At 44.3% G+C, this 24,776-nt stretch overlaps 1 protein-coding gene across 2 annotated transcripts in view; it reads right to left on the bottom strand.

Moving 5' to 3' along the window:
* The window catches only part of LOC124797855 (semaphorin-1A), a 909,059-nt gene that overhangs the window by 883,416 nt on the left and 867 nt on the right, over positions 1 to 24,776 (bottom strand). The window lies entirely within an intron of this gene.

Below are 24,776 nucleotides of genomic sequence, written 5' to 3'. Positions count from 1 at the left end.
GCGGTAAAGAATTAGAAATAAGAAAATACATTGAAACAAACTAATGATAAACTCTTTTGATTACATCTAAAATTTTTAAAAAAATCGGTAGATTTGACGAGATTCGAACCTTGGACCTTCCACACGCCCGATTTCTACGCTAACCATTGCGCTACACCACAACAAAGCGTTAAATAAGTATTGTCATGACGACGACCCAGCCGCAACGATGAATTTCAGCCTTCAAAAACTCAGCTTCACGCAATGACGTACGAAGCTTCTCTAATGTAATCCGATCTCTGTGATTGTGATAGTTGTATATTATGCGACGCTGAATCGCGTCTCGTGCGGAAATATCCAGTAGTGTTTGGTTAGTGCTGTGTATGAGACGTGTATTTCATAAGCGCCCTTGTGTTAGCTGGTTGATTGATTTGGAGCGAGGGGACCAAACAGCGAGGTCATCGGTCCCATCGGATTAGGGAAAGATGGGGAAGAAAGTCAGCCATGTCCCCCCTCTCTCTCTCTCTCTCTCTCTCTCTCTCTCTCTCTCTCTCTCTCTCTCTCTCGCTCTGCCTCTGTGTGTGTGTGTGTGTGTGTGTGTGTGTGTGTGTGTGTGTGTCATCGTGTGCAATGAAGCACGGAATAAAGGATAAAAGTACCAATGAATTGGAAGTGAACTGACCAATTGCCGCCGGCCGGAGTGGCCGAGCGGTTAAAGGCGCTACAGTCCGGAACCGCACGACCGCTACGGTCGCAGGTTCGAATCCTGCCTCGGGCATGGATGTGTGTGATGTCCTTAGGTTAGTTAGGTTTAAGTAGTTCTAAGTTCTAGGGGCTTATGACCACAGCAGTTGAGTCCCATAGTGCTCAGAGCCATTTGAACCATTTTTGACCAATTGCCATGATGGTTAGGCAACGATTGGGGCTGACGTTGAGCGATTTGATTGGAGGAAACCAGCTCCAACGTGCGAAGTGTCAACTGTCGAGCAGTTTCAAATGGATTATACTGACAGTGTTTACGTACGACCAGCACTCTATTAAGATACTGCAGTACGACTTTCACGGCTACTTTGCGATTAAAAATCCACAACATATTAATAACGCCATGACACATCATGAGCAGAACTCGTTACAACGTGCGGCGAAGGAAAGTTCGCGCCATGCCGAGATTGCTCGAACTGTGACGTCAGCTGCTCGAACAGTTCGAGACGTACTCAGGCACAGCAAGAGTTAAGAAGGTTAAATGATAAAATTACATGCCCCTCTGCGTTCTATCAAATGCCGAAGACATTGTTTTGATATCATGAACCGTTAACAATATAAAATGGGTGTTACGTGAGTCGCGCGACGCACCTCACGCAATGTTAAAGAGCTGCTCTTACTTGGTTCTGTTGCAATCACCAGTGGCTCCGACCGATGTCTGGTAGGTCAACACGCCCAGTGGCTGAGAATCGCAAGCTCGATATTGCCCGCAGCCTGGACGACGGAAAGCCGCAGCACTCTTGCGCAGCAGAGCCCCATTCGAACACTGCCCGAGTATATTTTATTCGCGCAGCGCGGCGCGGCAGTTTCTCCCCTGCGCACTCAGATATGTAGTAGGGCCTCCTGCAAACTCGGCCCGCCTGGCAAACTTTCCGGCAAAGTAGCTTGGTGCGAATGCTCGAGCTAAGCAGCCGCCCAGAATGGCTTCCCACTCAAGCTTCCCGTCGCGCACTCGCCAAGAAATACCCAAAACTTTGCATCTATTTCTCAGCTGCTCCGTTTTATCTCGGCTCTCGCATTTCCAGTTTTCAGATTTTTATTCGCCTGTCCGCGTCTATTTTATCGTGTTGGTGTCCGTGATGTGTAGCAGAGCAACTTTGAACAGTAACACTGCGCACAGGAACTTTCGTTGATAGCGACCTGGCACCATTCGACGTTACACACTTCCAACAAGAGGCTACTTTTTTTCTTTACCGCTACTTGCGTTGAAGTTCGGTATTTCAGACCGAAGAAACTTATGGAGCTTTGGTACCTTGCGGGGCATAATTTAATTTCTATATAAAATTTCATTCACTGCTATGGCTGCGCGTGTCAGGAGAGATTGGCAACCTATTCACTCCGTTCTGATACGAGGGGCGTTCATTAAGTAATGCAAGACATTTTTTCTCGGCCAATTTCGATTGAAAAAATGCTGATTTTGTTGTGGGACATCATAGCAAATTTTTGCATCAGCCTTTATAGTTTAATGAAGTTCCGATACGTAGCGGCGCTTCACCTAGCCTTCAAAATAGTCTGTATCGGGCGTGCGTTCCAAACAGAAAGCTGTTACCGAGTTTCTTTTGGTGGAAAACCAGAGCAAGGCAGATATTCAAAGGTGCTTGCAGAATGCCTACGGAGACCTAGCAGTGAACAAAAGACTGCAACGAGGTCGCGCAAACCTGTCCGATCTCTCTTGCAATGTTGGAACGTGCGGACACACTCACTGGAGGTGATCGACGGATTACAATCAAACACCTCGATGCACAAATGGACGTCTCCGTTGGTGGAACTGACACACCCGTTCACTAGTTGGGTTAATCATAGGTGTGTGCCCGCTGGATTCCTTGCCGCCTTGCAGAAGACCACAAAGGGCAACGAAGGACCATCTGTGCGGAATTGCAGATTGTGACGAGTCTGGAATGGAGGTCACAAAACTTCCACTATACTGTTCTTCCTCGTCTACTCTTCGCCCGGATCTCGCACCTTCCGACTTCCATCTGTTCGGCCCAACGAAGGATGCACTCCGTGGGAAGCAATATGTGGATGCAGTACGACGTTAGCTCAGACGTCGACCAGTGGAGTGGTATCACGCAGGCATACAGTCCCTCCTAGATAGCAACCGTAATGCCTTCGCACTGAAAGGAGATTGTGCTGAAAAATAAGGTTTTGTAGCCAAAAGAGTGAGGAGTACTATGGTGTATTGCAATTCTGAATAAAACCAACCTGCTTTCACAAAAAAATGTGTTGCATTACTTATGGAACGCCACTAGTAGACAGTCAAGACAATTGAAACTGGTGCGTGGGAAAGTTTCAGTCGGTACGAGACACTGTACTTGCGCTACGACAGACTGTTGAAACTCCTGTATAAAAACGGCAGCAATATGCGTAACAATAACCAATAATAATGGATAAATAACCCATTACAGTCAAAGCTGACTATACTGGAAGCCTTATTCGTGGTGACATTTCATTGTTGCAGCATTTTTTATTAAAAAGAACCTTTGAAAGATAGATGAATTAATCAAATTAACGGGACGGACGTCCGCAGAGATCATCGATCTCTGACAGAAATGCGACCTGTGCGGGCAAGTGATTAACCTTTTGGTTTGGTCATTAAGGAGTCTAGCTCGGTGCTCTGTGATAACACGTAACTCGTTACCGAACGAACCGAGTGGAAGAGGTCCAGAACTACGTCTATTATTTCTTAATCTCATTTTTTAAAAAGAACACTTCCCAACACAGCTTTCAAGCTCAACAGTACCGAAAACTTTTTCGCTATTATTGTCGGTTCAGTCGTGGGTCTAGCGTTCAACTGGCTAAGATATCTTCTGGCTACACCCTGTTCATTGTAAATTTGATACAGATGTAAATATTACGCAATGAATTCTACCCTATTAGCTGTAACCTAATTGCTGGTGCAACCCAAGATGATAAACAACCTCACTATGCAGTGCCAAAACTACTCTCGCGACATACCTCGTATCGATCATCGGGCCTGCTAGACATAACATGGTTTCGAGAAATCTCAGTATCGAGACTTTCATGTTCAAACATTGTGCTTATTTGGAAATGAAATTAAAATAAGCCTGTTGTGTCACAATTATTCATTTTATAGCTGATGTCAGTAGCGGTAATGGCGACTTCTACCAACCTGTACCGCTCAAACTGTAGTCCGACTAAAATTAGTTGACAGTTGACGTCTGTCACCTGCCGCTACAGCGTTGCCACATCGGCTGCCGGCTACCGCTCGGTTACAGGCGACACACAGTCGCGGCTGGTCATTTCACAAATGCTGTTAACATGTAACGCGGAGCAATGTTGGAAGTGGCCGCCGCGAGGTATGATGTAAATGCGAGATGCTCTGCCGCGAGATAATTTTAAGTGACTGAACTACCACAGACAACGCATTTTGTGACGCTGAATTTAAACTCACGTACTAACCTGACCACAGCTTATGTGCAATATATCCGACAAAGCGGCAGACAACAAATTATACGTACATCAAAAAAGTTTTGCATAACTCCTGAAGATAGACGCTGACTGTGGATATTGTATCATAGACACAGTCCCTTTGACTGTTCAGAGATATCACTAAACCCGTCCAAAGATGTGAACAACCATACATGAGCAGCGCCTATTAGACGGACGGAGTCCGATAGCCTATCGGCAGTTCCACTCATTCCCCCAGGAAGGAGGTACACGCCTCGTGTTCTCTGTAGCTCTACCATGCCTAGACGGTGGATACTGATGTTCGATTGCGTCCGCATTGTTATTTTGTGCCAGGAAGAGCTCTCAACAAGGGAAGTGTCCAGGTGTCTCGGATTGAACCAAAGCGATGTTCGGACATGGAAGAGATACAGAGAGACAGGAACTGTCGATGGCATGCCTCGCTCAGGCCGCCCAAGGACTACTACTGCAGTGGATGACCACTAGCTACGGGTTATGGCTCGGAGGAACCCCGACAGCAACGCCACCATGTTGAATAATGCTTTTCGTGCAGTCACAGGACGTCGTGTTACGACTCAAACTGTGCGCAATAGGCAGCATGATGCGTAACTTCACTCTCGACGTTCATGGCGAGGTCCATCTTCGCAACCACGACACCATGCAGTGCGGTACAGATGGGCCTAACAACATGCCGAATGGTCGGCTCTGGATTGGCATCACGTTGTCTTCGCCAACGCGTGTCGCATATGCCTTCAACCAGACAATCGTCGGAGACGTGTTTGGAGGCAACCCGGTCAACCTAAGGACATCACACACATCCATGCCCGAGGCAGGATTCGAACCTGCGACCGTAGCGGTCGCGCGGTTCCAGACGAATCGCCTAGAACCGCTGGGCCACACCGGCCGGCTAAATTTATGTCTATTTATTCTTACACCTCTCACCATACATGTACCAGGGGAAGGGTCTAACAGAGATTGCGCTGGGAAAGAAGGGCTAACTCGTAAAAAAGGCGCGAATATGTCAAGACGTTTTAGTTTAAATGCATTCGAAGCTGCTAGGTAAGTTGAAAAGCTAGTTACCTTCTTTTACATCCCGAACTCTACTCAGGACACATTCACCTTCCTTTGTGCTACGATAGGAGCGTTTTTCATTCTGGTAATTCTTACGGCCCTTTTCTGTAGTTTGAAACCGAGTTCATATGTTGTGCTCTAGTTCTGCAGAAAAGAATTGCAAGCTAAGAATTTAATGTAGCCTACACGAACAGTAGAGGACTACAAGACACTGGCTGCTAGACAGTGACGGAAAGGGCACGGCCGCTTCAATTCTTCAACCTTCCCTAATCCGATCCTATGCACCGTCTCTAATGACACGTCGCAGACGAGACGCTGCGCCCCAGACTCCGTTCCCCTGCTCCGTCGCCGTCTCACACTGCGGTTGTCGGACCGGAGGCGGAGAGGGGTCGCTTGCGGCGGGGAACTGACGGCTCCCCCTGGCCCACACCTCCACGTGTCTCGTCCGCCGCCTACTGGCGAACGGCTCGCCCAGCGCGGCACTCGCGACCGCGGAAGAAATGCTGTGCACACACGTTTGGCGAGCTCGTTCCTTTACTGCGGACTCGACTTGTCAATGCGGCTTCCTCACCGACGGTTTGGTTGTAGCTGCAGGCCTAGCGTATCGTGACGCGGTGTCTTAATAGAACCCAGAATAACTCCTCGGCGTGCTGTCGCTTGCAGGGAGTTTAATTGTAAACTACAAGCGGGGGCCGTCTCTTCATGTGTCAAATGGTTCAAATGGCTCTGAGCACTATGGGACTTAACTTCTGTGGTCATCAGTCCCCTAGAACTTACAACTACTTAAACCTAATCTAAGGACATCACACACATCCATGCCCGAGGCAGGATTCGCACCTGCGACCGTAGCGGTCGCGCGGTTCCAGACTGTAGCGCCTAGAACCGCTCGGCCACTCTTGCCGGCTTCTTCATGCGTCGTCCCAGGTACATCTGCATCTACATCTACATCTACATCTATACTCCACGAGCCAACTGGCGGCGTAAGGCCGAGGGTGTTGCAGTACCACTGTCACTTCGGCCGCCCCAGTCGCGAATGATTCGCGGGAAGAACTGTTTAACATCTCGTCGACAATAAGCTCGCTAGAGACGGCGCACAAGGTCTGATTGGCAACGCTCAAAGAAAACCTGATTCTGCATGGCCAGACTTGGATTTAATTCACCGCATCCCTATATGAGAAGCCGCTGTCTTACCTTTGTCCCGCCTCGCGCCATATCTGCCTTCGCGGCGAGGAGTGTATCACTCCACAATGACGTGACTATGCCTTCACTAGGAAAGATTTAATGTTTCTTCTTCAGCTAGATGCTCTATTCCGAAAGACTGTTTGTTCGATCTAGGCAAGCATTTTCAGATACCACCTCAACACACACACACACACACACACACACAACCAAACAAAGCGATGGGCCAAACATGACCACTGCTAACCGCGAGTCGTCTCCCCCCCCCCCCCCCCACATACACACACACACACAAAACAAAGCGATGGGCCAAACACGACCACTGCCCACAGCTAGTCTGAATGTCGTGGCGTGCAGGCACGTGACGCGGTACGGAAAAATCACTCCACGAAAAGTGAAGTATTTGTTACGTCAGTAACGCTTCCCGATCCTTTGTTCAGTGGCAAATCAACACCTCGCATCTTTAAAACTTCCCTGTTTATTGTTCATGTTTCATATCTATCAGTTTTTTATTTTCATGTTAATACTTTAATGTCAGCTGTATAAACCAAAATCTGTAACCGTGGAATGACCCGTAACTATATTTATTTACTCGAGTCAGAAGCAGTACAAAACTCTACATTACATAACTCTGTAGTATTATGAGACATTTCCAATACGACAATTTACATAATTTATAATTTATATAGTTTACATAATTGCAAAAAAGGGGAGAAAACTAAATTATCTTCAGTAATTTTGAAAGTGTTTTTATGGAGAATAAAACAGCGACCTCAATGGAATATTTCAAAATAAAAACAGTCTTGATCGCAACAGAACATTTATTAAAGATGGTAACTCGTTTCAGTCCTGCAGAAAAAGTGTCATGGCGGAGGTTCTGATGACTTGAGGCTCAGTTCCCCAGTTGCTATCAGTGACATTCCGAATGATGTTATTTCGGGCTGAGATTTTCAGTCTGTTGCTGAGACAAGGTTTGCACTACGTTAATGAACTCTGAAAGTGCCGCGAAGGTAACTGGGTGTTACGCCGCGGTCAAAATTTAGTGGCCTCCCAATTAGTCTGTTTCGGAGGTGGAAAGCACAGACCAGGGTTTTCTATGGAACAGATTTCAGGTGGTTCTTACCATAATACTGGGCGAAAATTCTCAGTGCTGTTGTTATGAACTTAATACGGGACGCAAATGAAGAAGTCCACTGACCAACGCGACCCTACTCAGGGCAGATTGTTATGGCGCGGCGCATGGGAACGAGAATTTCGGAAACGGCGAAGCTGCTCTGCTTTTTGCATGCTGCTACCGCGATCATCGATGAAACAGAGCGTAGGCGACAAGATGTTGAATGTCCACGCCTCAACACAGAACACGGAGATAGGAGGTTTGCACCCTCTGTAAAGCAGGACAGGAGGCGACCTGTCGCAGAACTGATGAGAAATGCAGTGAATAAGGCAAAAGTGTTTCAGAGCACGCCGTTTAGCAAAATTGTTGAACACAGGGCTCCGCAGCAGACGACAGCGAAGTGTTCACGTGATGTCCGTACGTCATCCTCATTTGCGATTGCAAGTGGTCGTTGTCTATGGACCCCGGAGATCAACGAAAACCTGTCGCCTGGTGGGATGACACGTTTCTCGTTACACCAGGTCGACAGCCGTGTACGAATAAGCTGGGGCAGTATTATGCATTGGTGAGACATTAATCTGGTCTTCCATGGCACCAAAGTCAGTGCTCTAAGGCACCGTGGCAGCTGTGGACTACCCGAAAATTATTGCGGACCGCCTCCCTCCCTTTCGCTTATGTCTTTCCCAACAGCGACAGCCTACTGCAGCACGATGACTGTCCTTGTATGGGCTGAATAGTGCTACAGCGGTTTGATGAGCACGATAGTGAACTCAAGTTGATTATCTGACCCCCGATTCGTCTGATATGAACTAGATGGTACACATTCGAAACACTATCGGACGCCAGGTCCGCGCCCACAAAGCACCGGCCCGTAATTTACGGGAGCTGCGTGCCCTTTGCCGACATCTGGCTCCACGTAGCTCCGAAAACCTACCAAGGGCTTCTCGAATCCATACCACACACAATCGCTGCTCTCTTGCAATCCTAAGATGGATCGACACGCTATCACAATGGTTTGGCTCTTCAGTGTATATACACCGATGCTCAAATATGCATCACCCTTCACTAGAATAACGTCACGTTAAGAACTGAAAGAACAGACGGGAAAGAGGTTCCGTATCATCAGAACAGTTTTCATCAGCACTATAGGAAGAACTCATATCCACAAAAGGGAAAAACGCGAAAGAACAAGTGTTACTGGAACATACTTGGATCACTTTCGTTATGATGATAGCATTTTTATTGTCTGTTTCTAGTGCAAATGAACTCCAGAAACAATGTAATAATTTAATATAGCAAGACCGTAAGTAGGCCAGACACTTAAGCGTAGTAAGATCCGAGTAATTGCAACGGAGACATGGAAATGAATACTATAGCTTTAAACAATGAAGGCACAGAAGCAGCAGAGTTTTGTGTAACGGCAGCTCGAAGACCAACGACTGGATGGGCAGCCAAAGAAACAATTAGATGATTAAAAATAGCATGAAGTCCGTTTCGTGAATAATACCGTTTAAATCGCTTAATATATAGGTTTATTTGTGACGTCGTTTCGGTTACTGTCACCATTACATCAAATGATTCCAGAACCGAAATGTCATTATAAATAAATTAATACATTAGGGGATCCGGAGTGTTTTATTCACAAAATACCCACAATTATTGCAGACACATTCAGGAAGTTCATTTCCTTTATTAATTCATTGCCTTTAGCAAGCTACAAATAGTTACCAAAACTAAGCTCCCGATGTCTGGAAAGATGTATATATTAGCGCGTACTACTGGGAATTGATTTATGGCAATAAGACCCATTTTGAATGCTACAACTATACAAGAAGCAAGTGCTTTTGATCGATCAGTGGAGATATGCAAGATGGAGTTAGTATGAGAGACAAGAAAAACAAATTGGTCAGCGAACGGACTGAATTGGAAGAAGTAATTACAAAAATGAAGAGGAGGTGGGCCGGACATGTATCTTGCCGAATGTATAGCAGATTGACGAAGAAAGATGTTTCCACTGTTCCCAGAAGTAAGAACAGACATGAAATTAACCTAATGGAAGATTGGTAGGTGACATTACAATATAAGCAGGAACAACATGGTTACGTACAGCTGAAGACAGTAATGCCTCGATCCAGCAGTGGATATACAATGGATGATGATATTAGTGATATTAAGTAACACGTAAGAAAATGTAGACCTGACAAAATCGATACATCAGCCGCTAAAATCGTGTCGAGGTTTATTGTTTTATCTTCCACCTTTTTCAAGATAGGTGAAAGCAGTTAAACTGAACCATGTACTAATGACCAATATCCTCGTTTGAATGGGTTGCCCCTGTGATTATCAAAACCAGATCTTAGCGTGTGCAGTATCATATAGGGATTTATTTCTCTACTTGTTTAGGTGGCCGAATTCTGTGATTGAATATTCGACTGAATGAGGATATTTTGGGTCATTCTCTATTTAAGCTCAGCTTTTTAGATCGGCGTCATATGCTTCGATAGCACAATGTTGGAAGCTAAATTGTGTTCACGTAGTAGCTTCCAGCAGCTATGTGTCCCTTTTGATCGGACCAAGCTATTTCGAAGACTAAACTGTTCAAAGCAAACGTAAGTACTGTACAGGCAGCTAAAGAAGGGAAAAAATGTACTACAGGTTTCATTTTATGAGTTAGTTTATCAATTACTGCACTGTTCATTCCTCTTCTAGAATTGAGTATGTTCACTTCTTTAGTAACAAGAGGGTGGTATTACATTAACCGATGTTGTTCAATAACAGCGTAGAATCTATATTCATAATTTTATCACAATCCTTACTGCAGTTTTTAGTTATGGGCAGCATGTTACTACGATAAAGAGTCTACACTTCTACTGTATTTGTGACGAATATAATTTTGACACAAAGGAATTACAGAAACTGGCTGCGAGCGGGCATTGATTTAAGTCAATGTGGAAATTTGAAAATTTGTGCTGGACCGGAATTCGAACCCATGTCTCCTGTTTATTAGGCAGATGCGCTGGCCACTACGCTACTCGGACACAGCGATTATCGCAGACTACCCTAGCACGCCTCCCAAATTCTCAACTTACCCAGACAACTAACGCAGTGCCCCTTGCCCATTAGGTTCTAGGTGCTCAGTCCGGAACCGCGCGACTGCTACGGTCGCAGGTTCGAATCCTGCCTTGGCCATGGATGTGTGTGATGTCCTTAGGTTAGTTAGGTTTAAGTAGTTCTAAGTTCTAGGGGACTGATGACCACAGATGTTAAGCCCCATAGCGCTCAGAGCCATTTGAACCTTGCCCATTATCCTCATTACTCTGGCATTTCGCCGATTCCCCTAAGAGTTCGAGCCTCGTTTCCATCCCCACTGAAGAGATCATTGGCCGACCTCACCCTAATCGTTTATTTGTGGTGTCTGCTCTTTCGGGTATGTCCTAAAGAACAGACAACACATATATATGAATATAATCCATTACGGTATATTGATAATTTTTACTTATGGACCGTCTGACAGCAACTGAATAAAACACAATTTTAGTGCCATACGCGTTTCGCCTTTATTTTCTGCAAGGCATCATCAGTGGCCTGGAATATGTACATATGTTTACTATTTAATTTATATTTTTGTCACTTTACCTATAGGTTATAAGCACTTCTGGTGGTTGGTATATCCTATTAAGTAGTAGTTTTGAACTGTACCTACAAGTTGCATGGACAATTTCTTACATATTACGCTCCTGTTGCATTTTTGGTGTTGTTCTTCTTCTTATGAATGCCAATTTGCGTTTTTTTTTTCCATTTTCCACAGCACTATGAACTGAACGCTTGTTTCAATGCAATGTTTTGGTTTCTGTTGCCGACTGTCAGATGTTTTTGCCAAAGATCGCATGTTGTTGCCCAACTTCCGAGTGTAATTACTGAAGTACCTGTGACCTGTTCGTGTACACATTTGCGCGATCCACCATCCACCGACGAAATTCCATCGAAATCGTTATGGCGGATTAGTCGCGAAAACATGACAGCAGAGTTACTTTCGCATTTATACTGTTAGTAGGGGTAAGCCTTTCAACTGCTGTATCTTTTTTTCCCGTGGTCCGACTGTGATGAAATAAAGCCTACAAGGTGCTCCAAGCTATGCCGAATTTACATGCGAAAATCCCATGAAAATTCGTATAGTAGTTTTGGAGAAGTGTATTCAGATAGACGGACACGACGTCTTACAGATTTATTACTGGAATCTACGAGAGACTAATTGCTAAACGGAAATGTAGAATCGCATCAAAAAATTCTCAAAAACACAGACAGAAACGATCTTAGCGTCGCAATCGAAGCACTCGGGTTTATCTTAGCTGTCTACGACGTCAGCTGCGATATTCAGCTTCCTGTAAAAGACGTTGCTAGCACCATTTTGTGTGCCACCGAAGTGTATAGCGCGAGAAAACGGGGCATTGTGTTCTCAGAACTGTTTCTGTCATTACCACTAAGGTCGTAACAGGAAGCGGAGAGAGAGAGAGAGAGAGAGAGAGAGAGAGAGACTCACCCGCGCATTCGATTCAGCTTTCTGTGGAAGAAACAGAACTGACAATGGCTGCCATTCGACACCGCCGTCCTCGCCTGAGGTTGCGGGGTGAACGACACAACGGTGTAGTTGTACCTGTCCATTTGGAAAGCTCAGCCAAATAACTAACTAGTACCGCAGCAGTGTCAGAGTTTGGGCGTGCACTGTTAATTCTCGCTACTGCATTCTGGAGCCAAGAACTGAGTGTCCGAGATGCCGAACAATAATCACAGGGTCTTACCAAATCTTCACCGCAGTTGACAGGTTGCAATTACTTGCGTATTTCGGCTAATAGTCACTGTTACTCATAAAAACGTCCTCTTTGACGGTTTCTAACACCGAGTAGATAAAATTTTGCGCAACTCGGAGCTCTACACTTTACTTCCTGCGCTACAAACTGGTAAAATTATGTATTTCACTCTTCTGTGTGTTTCTGTTGTGAAAGCGATACTAGTTTAGTGCGAGTCCCGTAATTACCGCATCTATTTCTACTCCGCGAGCCACGTTACGGTCTATCGCAGAGGATACTTCGCGTACCACCAACCTCACCGATCTATTCGCGAATGACGCACGGTAAGTACGCTTGTGTGTAAGCCTCAAAATGAGGTCTAATTTCTCCATCACGATCATTTCGTGAAATGTTTTTGAGGGGAGGTTAGTATGTCGCCGGACTCTTCTTAGAACAAACGCGCTAGGAATTTCAGTAACAAAATTCTCCATGATACAAAATGTCTCTCCTGTAGCATTTACCACGATAATTCGATGAGTAGAGGAAACCGGGTGAATACCGACACCCTAAGGACTTTTTCGTTATGTTCTAGAATATGTCACTTCTATGGAAAAATTCATGGCACCTTGTGTGACCCAGCAATGTTAGACCAGAAAAATCTAAAAATGATGATCTTTGGAGCTATATACACATTTTCTCAAGTACGCACTCTGTCGATTTTACTCCGAGCACCTGAGTCTTACAGGGTAATACAAACAGTATGAAAAATTCTGTACATGGCTGCACGTTCAGAGACCGTGAATAGTTACAATTAAAAGAAAACAGCCCTCGGTCACTAATTTTTAACGAATTAACCGGGTTTCGACACTACTACGAGTGTCGAAACCCGGCTAATTCGTTAAAAATTAGTGACCGACTAATTTTTAACGAATTAACCGGGTTTCGACACTACTACGAGTGTCGAAACCCGGCTAATTCGTTAAAAATTAGTGACCGACGGCTGTTTCCTTTTAATTGCAAAGAGTATGAAATACAGATAGAATAAAATTCCTGTTTTAAGAAACATTTTAGTATCTCAACTGTTACTGCGTAAAGTCAAGCGCCGGCACGCCAGTCGGAACGACAAAGAAGAGAAGGCTGTGAGGAGAAGTCAGCCAACCGCACGCTGACCGACCTCCCTTCCAGGACAACAACGCGACAGCAGCGGCTCCTATGTGAAGAGGATGTAAGCGCCGCGCCCGGCTGGTGACGCTCCACTTTGATACGAGCGTCAACGTTAGCCACTTCGTTAGCGACGCATCGTAGCACCGATCATTCGGTATCGCTATGTAGTACAGACTTGTGGTTGTCTATTGTGAGGAAGATTGATTATTTTGTATGTCGCCCCTTGCTTTCGCACCATCTTACTAAGTCAAGTTTTGTACTTGTCTTATTGTAATAAAACTCGTTAATATGAGTCGTTTGTTTGTCTAGTGAACCGAGTAGGCAGGATTTCTAGACACAACATTAACAAGTATCAAAATACATATACAGCATATTTTTCGAGAACGGTGTTTCAGTTGGAAAAAAATCAGCTCAGATTTACTGAAACCTAGAACTGTGTTGATACTTGTTGCTTATGGTTTTCTTGAGTTTATTTTAGGATTTCTATTTATAAAACCAGAAACCTAGTCTTCTCCAGCCATTTTAGCAATTTTATTCAAATTACGATTAAGACCTAGTTCTTCGGCAAGGTCGCAGGCAATTCGCTGCAACTCAGACATGGAAATGCCGTAGAATGATTGTACCAATGTAGCCCTATAGTTTACTAATTCTTGTTCTTGTTCAGGAGTAAAAACTGATCTTCTAGCACGGAAGATTCATTGTCTGATTCTAGTCAATCATAAAATGTAACTTTTGTATGTTTAGCTCCTTTGATACGCTGTTCAGTGAGCTCCCTGATTTAACCAAGCTTAATGCCTTTTTTAGCTCTTCTCCAATTCATTTAATCCTATACGATTTTCTTTTTCGTGCCCTCGCCATCCGAAATTAGATATAAGACCTTAATAAACAAATTTTTTTTCTTAAGTTTAAAGCATGGGGAAATATCGACATCCTGTAGACATTGCCCCACATAATTGTGTAGACCAAATTTAATGACTTTGCTAATGCTCTGAAAGTTATAAAACCCATGTTAACAGACGCACTAGTTAAAAAAGTACTGAAACGCTTGCCTCAGTTCAAGCATTAACCAAAAATAACATCGAAATTTAATTTAGTGCCGTAAAAAGACATGAACTCGTCGCCACTGACCATAGCGCTACTCAGCTGAGAAAGCGATGCTGTCGGTATTCCTCCGATGTCCCTATTTCTATGATGCCGACGCGCTTACTAAACAAACATGTGACGAAATGCACCACTCTTGTTTGGATCTTGCCCCTCTTATTAATTCTTCCTGGTACAAGTCCCAGATTAACGTGCAGTACCCGAGTCAGTGTTACATGCGATCGGGGAATTTCAATAAGTCTCTTAGTTCTCGCGATATTATGTTGCGTAATTTTAGAGAATCTGTATTCGAGGAATAGCATCTTATTAGGCCGCAAGCGAAGGTATACGGAGAGTAATTTTTTTCCTCGCTCACTAAGAAAATAGAATACGAGAGAAAATTTGTAATACTTGTACGAATTACCCTGCGCCACGCGCCGTACGACGACTTGCAGAATATACATGTTGATGTAAAAATGATCGAACAAGCGATATGGTTTGCATTTAAATACGAATCTTCCAATGAATCTCAATCTGGCATCTGAACTTCCTAAGACTAGTTTCGTGTGGTCACTGCAATTTAAGTCGCTCCGGAAGCATTCTCGGAGATATTTTACGGTTGCTAATGCTCCCAATGACTTACAAGCAATAACATAATGGAATATATACACAGAAGAGCCAAAGCACTATAACCACTTGCTTAATAGCTTATTGTTCCACCTTTGAAACGCAATACAGCAACGATTGTGCTTTGTATGAGTTCGACACGTTCTTTGTAGGTTTCCGAAGGTTTTTGACTACGGATCTCTACGCACAAGTCACGCAGTTCCCGGAAATTAAGGGACGGTGGTATGTTGGTGCCCGATGCGCCCCTGATATGTTCAACCGGGCTAAAGTCATCAGATTACGCCGGTATTACACTATCAAATTTCTTTGTCCAATATCTTTGCCAAAATCTATGTCAAATATTTGATCAAATTTGGAGCCTCGCTGTAGATTTGATCGAAGAAGTCGCTTGTCTTCTGTTCACTGCAATGTGAAATGTTACCACGTGGAGCGCTAGCATCGCTGCAGCGTTCTGTCATCTGTAGTGTTTTTATAAACATTGCCGGTAAATACAATTGGTGTGTACCGACAACTACAAAATTAATAGAGATGTATGAAGCTGATGAGGCGGTTTACAACGTGTGGCACCCTGAATACAAAAAAATGGCTCTGAGCAGTATGGGACTCAACTGCTGAGGTCATTAGTCCCCTAGAACTTAGAACTAGTTAAACCTAACTAACCTAAGGACAACACAAACATCCATGCCCGAGGCAGGATTCGAACCTGCGACCGTAGCGGTCTAGCGGTTCCAGACAGCAGCGCCTTTAACCGCACGGCCACTTCGGCCGGCACCCTGAATACAAAAAGAGATTAAGAAGATTGGCGACCTGACCTGACCTAACCTAACTCTCTCCTGTAGCAAGGAATCTGAGTGTTACAGTGAGCCTGTCTTCTGCAGATATAGCTGTTCTTGAGTGAGTATTGTGCTTTGTAATATAAGGATACGCTTCACTGAGCACATACAGAAATGTATGCTCATCCATTCTTAAGTAACTGATGTACGACTTGACGTCCTCCACTATATGCTCACGTAACAAGTTTTGTTGAATGCTTTTATCTGTCGTCGTAAAACCCATGGCTTCACCCTGGTACATTTCCATCTCCCCCCCCCCCCCCACTTCTCTTCCGCATGTGCACACAGTGCAATTGTGGTACATGCAACTGCTGCGGTTAATAAAAAGTTGTTGTTGTCAGCCATCTTCAACTTGACGAAAAATATGATGACAGTGTAATACCCCTTTTTAGCGCCACGTCAAAGATCTTTGTCAAATATATTTGACGAATATTTGATCACATCTTTGATCAAATCTTTGTCAAAGAAATTTGATAGTGTTCAAATGGCTCTGAGCACTTTGGGACTTAACATCTATGGTCATCAGTCCCCTAGAACTTAGAACTACTTAAACCTAACTAATTTAAGGACATCACACAACACCCAGCCATCACGAGGCAGAGAAAATCCCTGATCCCCCCCGGGAATCGAACCCGGGAACCCGGGCGTGGGAAGCGAGAACGCTACCGCACGACCACGACATGCGGGCTATTTGATAGTGTAATACCGGCCTTAATGCCGTGACCAAGACATCTGCGTGAGTTAACTATCGTGGCCCTCAAACTACTGCATCACGATGCAGACTCTGGAGTTGTGACACTAGCAGTTATTCTGCTGGATGACGCCATCGCAGTAGAGGAAGAAATCCAGCATGAAGGGATGCAAGTGGACTGCAATAATGTTAACATAACCCACTGTTGTCATGGATTACCGCCTCAGGTCTCACAGAAGCCAAGACCAGTGACCCACATAACATACTGCCACCACCGGCGTCCGTCGCGCTGTCCATTTTTCAAGCCTGTATGACGCCGTACCCAGAGGCGGCAGTCCAAATAGGATGACATGAAACTTGTTTCATCCTCTTCACGTGTCCACTGCAATCGTAATTGGCGCGGTCATTGGATCAATATGGGAACATGTAGGAGTCTTTAGCTGAGGAGTCCCACGTCCGACCATGCGCGCTGAACGGTGTGTTCCGAGGCACTTATATCAGTTTAGTCCGTCGTCAGACATGCCACAGATCACCACCTCTCCTCCCTTACAGAGCAGGCAAGTCTCTGATCTCCATGTTCTGTGACGAGGCGTGTGCATCCAACACCTCGTCCCCTGCTCATAGTTTCACCATCCTTCAACCACTTCCCGTCGATGCTCAAGACAGTAGCACGCGAACAGCCGATCTGCATCGCCATTTCCGAAATGCGCGCTACCAGGTGCAAGACCGTAACAATCTGCCCTCCGTCAAGGCCGCTTATGTCAGTAATTACCGTCAAATGTTTATTCCAGTCTTTGATCACAATATCAATTCTTTTGACGATGACCGGTTTCAGTCCGTAATGATGTTTTCTACACCATGTCTTAAAGTGATAAGGCCAAAATATATGAATACGAGGGTAATCACAAAAGTAAGGTCTCCAATTTTTTATAATTACATAGAGCTGTTTATTTCTACAATGGTTTACATCGGTTTACAGCTTGAACATTTAGCTATTTTTCGACATAATCACCATATCTGTCGATGCATTTTTGTAGACGCTATGGCAGTTTTTGTATGCCCATGTCATACTAGCTCGCCGCCATGCTGTTCAGAAAGTTATGACCCTCTTCTTTCACCTCGTCGTCGGAGCTGAATCGCTGGGACCACAATTAATGCTGACAGGTACTGTTAGACTCTGAAAAAACTCAAACGGTCAATTCAGAACCGAAGAAGAGGAATGTTGAGCAAGGTCGTACACATTCTCCATGACAACGATCGCCCACACATCGCTCGGCAAACCGTTGCTCTCCTGCAACAGTGTCAGTGGAACATACTCACCCACCCTATAGTCCTGACTTGGAAGCGATTCAGCTCCGACGACGAGGTGAAAGAAGAGGTCTAAAAATAGCTAAATGTTCAAGCTGTAAACTGATGTAAATCATTGTAGAAATAAACAGGTCTATGTACTTATAAGGAAATTCGAGACCTTACTTTTGGGATTACCCTCGTATAATGAGCACAGCATCGTCACACAGATCTTAAATAAGGTATGGAATAGGCCACATTGTCCACACAATCATTATTGCAATACTGAGTTGCAATAATGAATGTGTGGACGATGTGGCCTATTCTACACCTTATTTTAGATCTAGGTGACGATGCTGTGCTGATTATGTGTTTTGACGATGCCATTATGGCCTTATCACCTTAGGACATGGTGTTGAAAAGATCTGAGGATGGTCATTACGGGTTGAAACCGGTCATCGTCAAAAGAACTGATATTGTGTTCAAAGGCTGGAATAAAAAACATTTGACAGTATTGAGTCACTGTTCGTATACGCAACTATGTCGCAGCTGGTGAAAGTAATTACCGTATTTGTGGTCCGTGTGGTCGCTACAATGATGCTCCGTTCGTCTCTGCCCCACTTATATAGGGCGATTTTTTTTAAAAAAGAAAGTTGGTTGAAAAGCTGACATAGCACGTCGGGCATAAAACAAAGGTCAGTAATCACATAGGTACCGGGGTCGTAAGCGCCACGAGCCCACGAGAGGGCGTTGCTATACAAAAACGGGCGGAGCGCACGGAGACCAGCGCCATTCACGCCTGGAAGCATTGGAACTAACATGGCTAGCTACACGTAGCGCGAAATGGCTGAGATGCATTGGATTTATGGCGCGGCTAACTGCAGTTGACGAGAAGCCGTGTTTGTTTATTCGCCACCCTGCATCGCCGATTGTGCGGAACCGGCTCTTTCCACGTGCACAAGGCGGAGCTGGTCGCCAACGATCAACACAGACAGTTGTGGCAGGAGGAAGCGTTCTCGAAAGGGTGCAGCGTACACAACAAGTGTACACTGATATATCCCAACCCTCCGCCTGGCGTATTCTACAGGACTGTCTGTTTCACTTCCAACGCGTCCAAGCATTGCGCATGGGATTTGCGAGTTTATTTCTGTAGGAATCCGCAACTGAGCGAATGTCCTCTTCACTAATAAGGCTGGGTTCTCAGTCGAATGAGTGATGGACGTTAATAGTCTGCACACACGGACAGATGTCAAACCATACGCTACACATACGCATGCCTCAAAGCGCAAATTTACCCGTAACTTGTGGGCTGGCATCGTCGGCAACTGTTTAATTGGGGCGTACATTCTCCAGGACTGACTTTATGTCGCACGTGTCTCGTATTCCCGTGGGATGTTTTGCCGGACATGCTGATGCTATCTGTTCGTTGCCGCATTAGATTTCAGCACCACGGAGCCCCCGCGCATATCAGCAGACAAGTGAGGGCACATATGCAGGCAATCTTTCCCTGCCCCTGGATTGGTCCGATTGGTCACGATGGGGCAATCGCATAGCCACCACAATCACGCGATAGATTGTTTCCTGTGAGGGTATATGAAGGGCCTCGTGTACGAAACGCCAAAGGACCTAGGGACAGGATTGTTGCGGCAGCAGGCTGTTTTCGTGATACACCTGGCATCTTTGAGAGGATGTGCCGTTCACTGCAGCATAGATATCAGCTGTGTCTCGATGCGTCAGGACAAAACTTCGAGCATCTCTCATAGCCGGCGTCCGGTTGTAGTATGTGACCAAATAACTGCAACGCCATTTAGTAGCCCCGAAAGGCCTTCACGACCCCGGTTCCTATGTGATTACTCATTCTTGTTGTATGGACGATGTGCGATGTCAGTTTGTATTTTTTTTTATACCTTGTACACTTTCCTTACCGTGTCACACGCTCGCAACACCGCGAGGCGGCATTCAACTCTCGCTGTTAGGAATGCTTGTAATGTTTTGGCTCATGAACGTATACAAATCATGTACAGTAGAGGCGCTGTAATATTTCCTAGGGGAAGTCTCAAAGTTAATTTTATATCTGAAAATTTAATCCCCGTTAAGAACGACGACTGGAGCTCTGCTGGGAATCTCACAAATCTAATCACGCAGTTAGTCTCGTATTCCTTAACATTCGTCATCAAATAACTAATGTGATACCACTGCCGTATGCTACCAACATTAATAGTCGTGGAACAGAATACTAACCACCAGATGGAAGAGGGGACGCCGAGTATACACGATGAACGAGAACACTGTATTGTTAGCATAGAGCAATGTTACATAATATTGTTATGAGTGTAATAATTCACTTAACACACAACAAATTACCATCGCCTTTTCGTTAGAAGATGTGTGAGACTGAAATAAAGCACATTTCACGAGCGCTAATGAAGTATTTGGTGGTATGTTACGGTCATAGGACCCTATTCTACACGTCACCTACTGTTTCCATTACAAGCATCAAAGTGTGCAACGTGAACTTAGAAATGTCCTGCATAAGTTTTGGCGTGGGGTCAAGAATTGCCTCGCGTGTTCCAACATTTCTGCGGAATCCAAACTGATATTCCCCGGGGTCAGCTTCTACCAGTTTTTCCATTCTTGTGCAAAGAAGAATGGAGGGGGCACGAAAGGGAAGCAAGCAGTGGTTGAGAAGGGAGAGAGACAAGGTTTGTAGCCTATCCCCTTTGGTATTCAATCTGTACATTGGGCATGCAGTAAAGGAAACAAAAGAAAAATCTGGAGCAGGAATCTAGTTCAGTGATAAGAAATAAAAACTTTGAGGTTTGCCGGTGCCTTTGTAATTCTCAGACAGCAAAGAACTTGAAAGGAATGGACAGTGTCCTGAAAGAAGGATGTAAAATGAACATAAAAAGCAAAACAAGGATAATGGAATGTAGTCGAATTAAATCAGGTGATGCCGAGGGAATTACATTAGGAAACGAGATACTTAAAGTAGTTGACGAGTTTTGCGATTTGCGCAGCAAAGTAACAGATCATGGTCGAAGTAGAGAGGATATAAAAGGTAGACTGGCCATGGAAAATAGAAGAGGCTCTGTAGAAGAGAAATTTGTTAACATCCAGTATAGCAATAGTTACTCTGAGGTGATGAAGGTTGTACAGCATGGAGAGCTGCATCGAACCAGTCTTCGGACTGAAGACATTAACATGCTGTGATTGGGATAGGTCGAAACAAATGAGATTTATTCAACGATTGGCAAGTATATGTATCGCTGCGAGGGGATGTCTGGAAATTTTCGTCCAATGGCACCGTAATTCTGCATAATTTAGTAGCCCCTAACAAAGCACAAACCGTGTCAAATTCGTGTTTTGGCGACTGTAAGCGACGTTTCGTGTTCCTCTGGTAACTGATATCAGCAACGAAACTACCTGATACAAAAAATCATCGTTTCGCGCACGACGCTGAATAGGGTGAGAGGTTGAAAAATCAATTTCAAGAGTATGGGCCTTGAGACACACACACACACACACACACACACACACACACACACACACACACGTCGGATCTTTTGGGAGGTTATACACTGTAGGCGACCAGGTCATTACTGCTTCAACGCTTGTTTTGAGGGGAATCAACGTTGCGTCGACAGTGAGGTCACTATAGACAGCAATAACCTCGGGTTTTAATTTTAAAAAAGTTTGGGGAGGAGGGAGGATTTGTTTGTGATTTAAAGCATGTTGTACGTTAGTATGTTATGAAAGAAATTACTTGGCTTGTAACTGCAATGCATATTGCTATGTGGACATACAAGTTCTGTATTCGTAATTCACTGTTGGCACTACACATCATCGCTGCTAACGTTCTGCAGGTATTCGCCAAAGCCAAGGCTTTCTATGGGATTGCCACAGGATATAGCGTGATTCACCACTCCAAAGTCTCCAGTCATCCACTGTCCAGTGTCGTCCCTTTTGCACCATGTCAAGCGTCGCTTATTAGCACTGACTATAGAAATGTGTGGACTATGAGGTGCTCCACTGTATCCCATTCTTTTTACCTTCTTTCAAACAGTCATTATGGTAGCTGGACTGCTGGTTGCACTTTGAAAGTCTAGGAATGATTCCTTCCGCTAATTTAATGCGATTTTTATAACCACCTTCCGCATAGCCTTCCCTAAGGAAATCTGAACTGATACAAGTACCTCCACACGTAATTAAATTCAAGGTTGACTACATGCGCTATGGTTGCCCGTCAGTTAACCAGTAACAAGAAAAATTTATAATTTCCGAGGCAAGTCGAGAATGAGATATTTCGCCAACTTGCGTGTAGGGCGTACGTATACGGAGACGTACACAGCGTCAGACCTTGGGCTAAGGTCTGCGAATGGACTGGAAAGGGGGCAAAAATGAACTGGTACACTAGGTATCTCCCATCACAAACCGTACCGTGGCTGCTGCAGTGTGCATATGTAGATATCGACACGAATCAGGGTGATCATACGCTGGTTCATTTCATTGTCTTTGATATTACTCCGTACGCGCAATTCACGTGATTAGAAGAAGAGAAATTTCGCCGGTCTTAAAATTCCGAAAGAAATGTAGATTACACTGTAATTTCACTAGTTCCCCTGCTACACATCCCGCGTGAGTGTAACTATAAAATCAATGAATTTATAGCCCATGCGGAGAGTGATTCAGATGAAGACAGGTTTATGCCGTTGTGGGAAATTATCAAAATTGATGCTCTTTGCGAATCACAGCTGTATAATGCTAAAAATCTCCAATACAGCCTTCGGGTTTGTGGAGACACTATATACAAGAGCATTAACACGGTCATTATCTCGTTATGATTGCCCCATCTTTATTTATACATTTAATACCTTTCTGATTACTTTTATAACTCTTTTAAGCAAATAATTAAAAAAAAGACACGCTATAACACTGAATGGATTTTCTGCCAGGGCTTGGCCGAACACCAGAATAATGGCAAACAAGAGAAAAATTTCTTGGTGTGTTACAAGTTTTATTTGTCCAAGAAATGTTTTTTTTTTACATTCGTAACCCAACAGAAGGTGACTTACGCTCGCAAGTGCTGTTGACATTAGCGCACAAAAGCAATTGATTTGGTAGTGACTGTCTATAATAAAACTTACTTAAAAAGTGAAATTCTAAAACACGACACAAAAATGACAAACCACCTAGCAAACGCTATTTGGCTTCAGAGTGCAGTGTGTGTGTGTGTGTGTGTGTGTGTGTGTAGATCAGTGCCGTATCAAAAAAATTTTCCTGCATTGGCGTTATGATATAATAATGCATGCAAACTGCGTACAATAACTACCAAGCTCATATCGTACACACCGTGAATGATACTGGTATCGCCTGTCGAACGCTTCGTGGTTGCTGTAGTTACGACTGCGTCATGCAAACTGCGTACAATAACTACCAAGCTCATATCGTACACACCGTGAATGATACTGGTATCGCCTGTCGAACGCTTCGTGGTTGCTGTAGTTACGACTGCGTGTGTACAGACGCCGACGGCGAGCGCTCTTCAGGAGACGCTCCCGTACTGTTCCGCAGATTCCATGCGGTGTAGATCGGCCGTCCGTCCTCGGCGGGTCGATTCGTATCGCGTCAGTCAGCGCTTCCCCGATGTCTGTACCATCTACATTTCACATTTTTGCTGTGACCTATCGCTGTTTACACTACGACTATCACTAATACGACCTTTCTACAGCCACAGTCCCTATTGTCGTTACCACGAATATTACTGATTGTCGCAAAAGTGGAGACTACAACGAAGCGCGCACCCTTCATACTTCACAGAAGGGATACACAGTGTGCTGGATTAACGAGACACGACGAGAATAAAACTCCCTGTCAGTCACTTCAGGAGAAAGCTAAACAATGAACGGTCTAACTCAAAATTCCTAAAATTCATTTCTCATTTGTGCCCAGTCATTGGGTCTATACACTTCGGTAAGACTTTCAATAATGAATTTTGGAAAAGGTGCTCCTAGTTATTCCACCAACCATTCCTGTCTAGCATGACTTAATTAGTTTATTTATTCATCCAAGGATCGTCTCTCAATGTCACAATGGTATGAAATTAGCTATCTCAAAACACGCACGCGCACACAGCGCACGCATTTTCGGCAAAATTTGACATCTCATGTTTATTCACTTAAACGTCGAGAGGGTATAACGGCATATTCGTAACATTGTGTGTTGTTTTACAACAATACGTCCCTCAATTTAATATAGCGGATACCGCAAAACTTTTGTTTCTTGCGCTGGGGGTAAACACGAAAAGCTAATCTTAAACCATGACTACATTACATCAAGAGCAAGTGTAGTAGGGAAATGTTTGCTCAGTATGAGCCACGAACCATGGAATCTATTAAATAAAGTGACCCATTTCACATGAGCATGACGAGAGAAATCCTAACATATGAAGCCTAACATTTTCGTAAACGACAATGATCCATGCAGGTTACCTGATAGTCATTACTTTTCTTTCTGCCGATCAATATCTTTCAGCTGATGCTATGTCGCTATGTTTACAACAACAGTTTGAAATCGGATACGGCTTTCTTTTCAAGGCAAGCTAACTATTAACTGGAATTCGTCTTAACTGATTATCAATCACGTGCATTCAGTGTTCGAGTTGCAAAAGCCTACACACACTACATATTTTGTTGTTAACATGTATGAGGAGGCAACTTTGAAGATGTTGTCGATAAGATAATTAGATACAGATGTTTGTAACAACAAAGATTCTCACA

Source organism: Schistocerca piceifrons, chromosome 5, assembly GCF_021461385.2.
Source record: "Schistocerca piceifrons isolate TAMUIC-IGC-003096 chromosome 5, iqSchPice1.1, whole genome shotgun sequence".
NCBI lineage: Eukaryota > Metazoa > Arthropoda > Insecta > Orthoptera > Acrididae > Schistocerca > Schistocerca piceifrons.
Note: the sequence above shows the minus strand (reverse complement) of the source record. Positions and strands in the feature narration are given on the sequence as shown.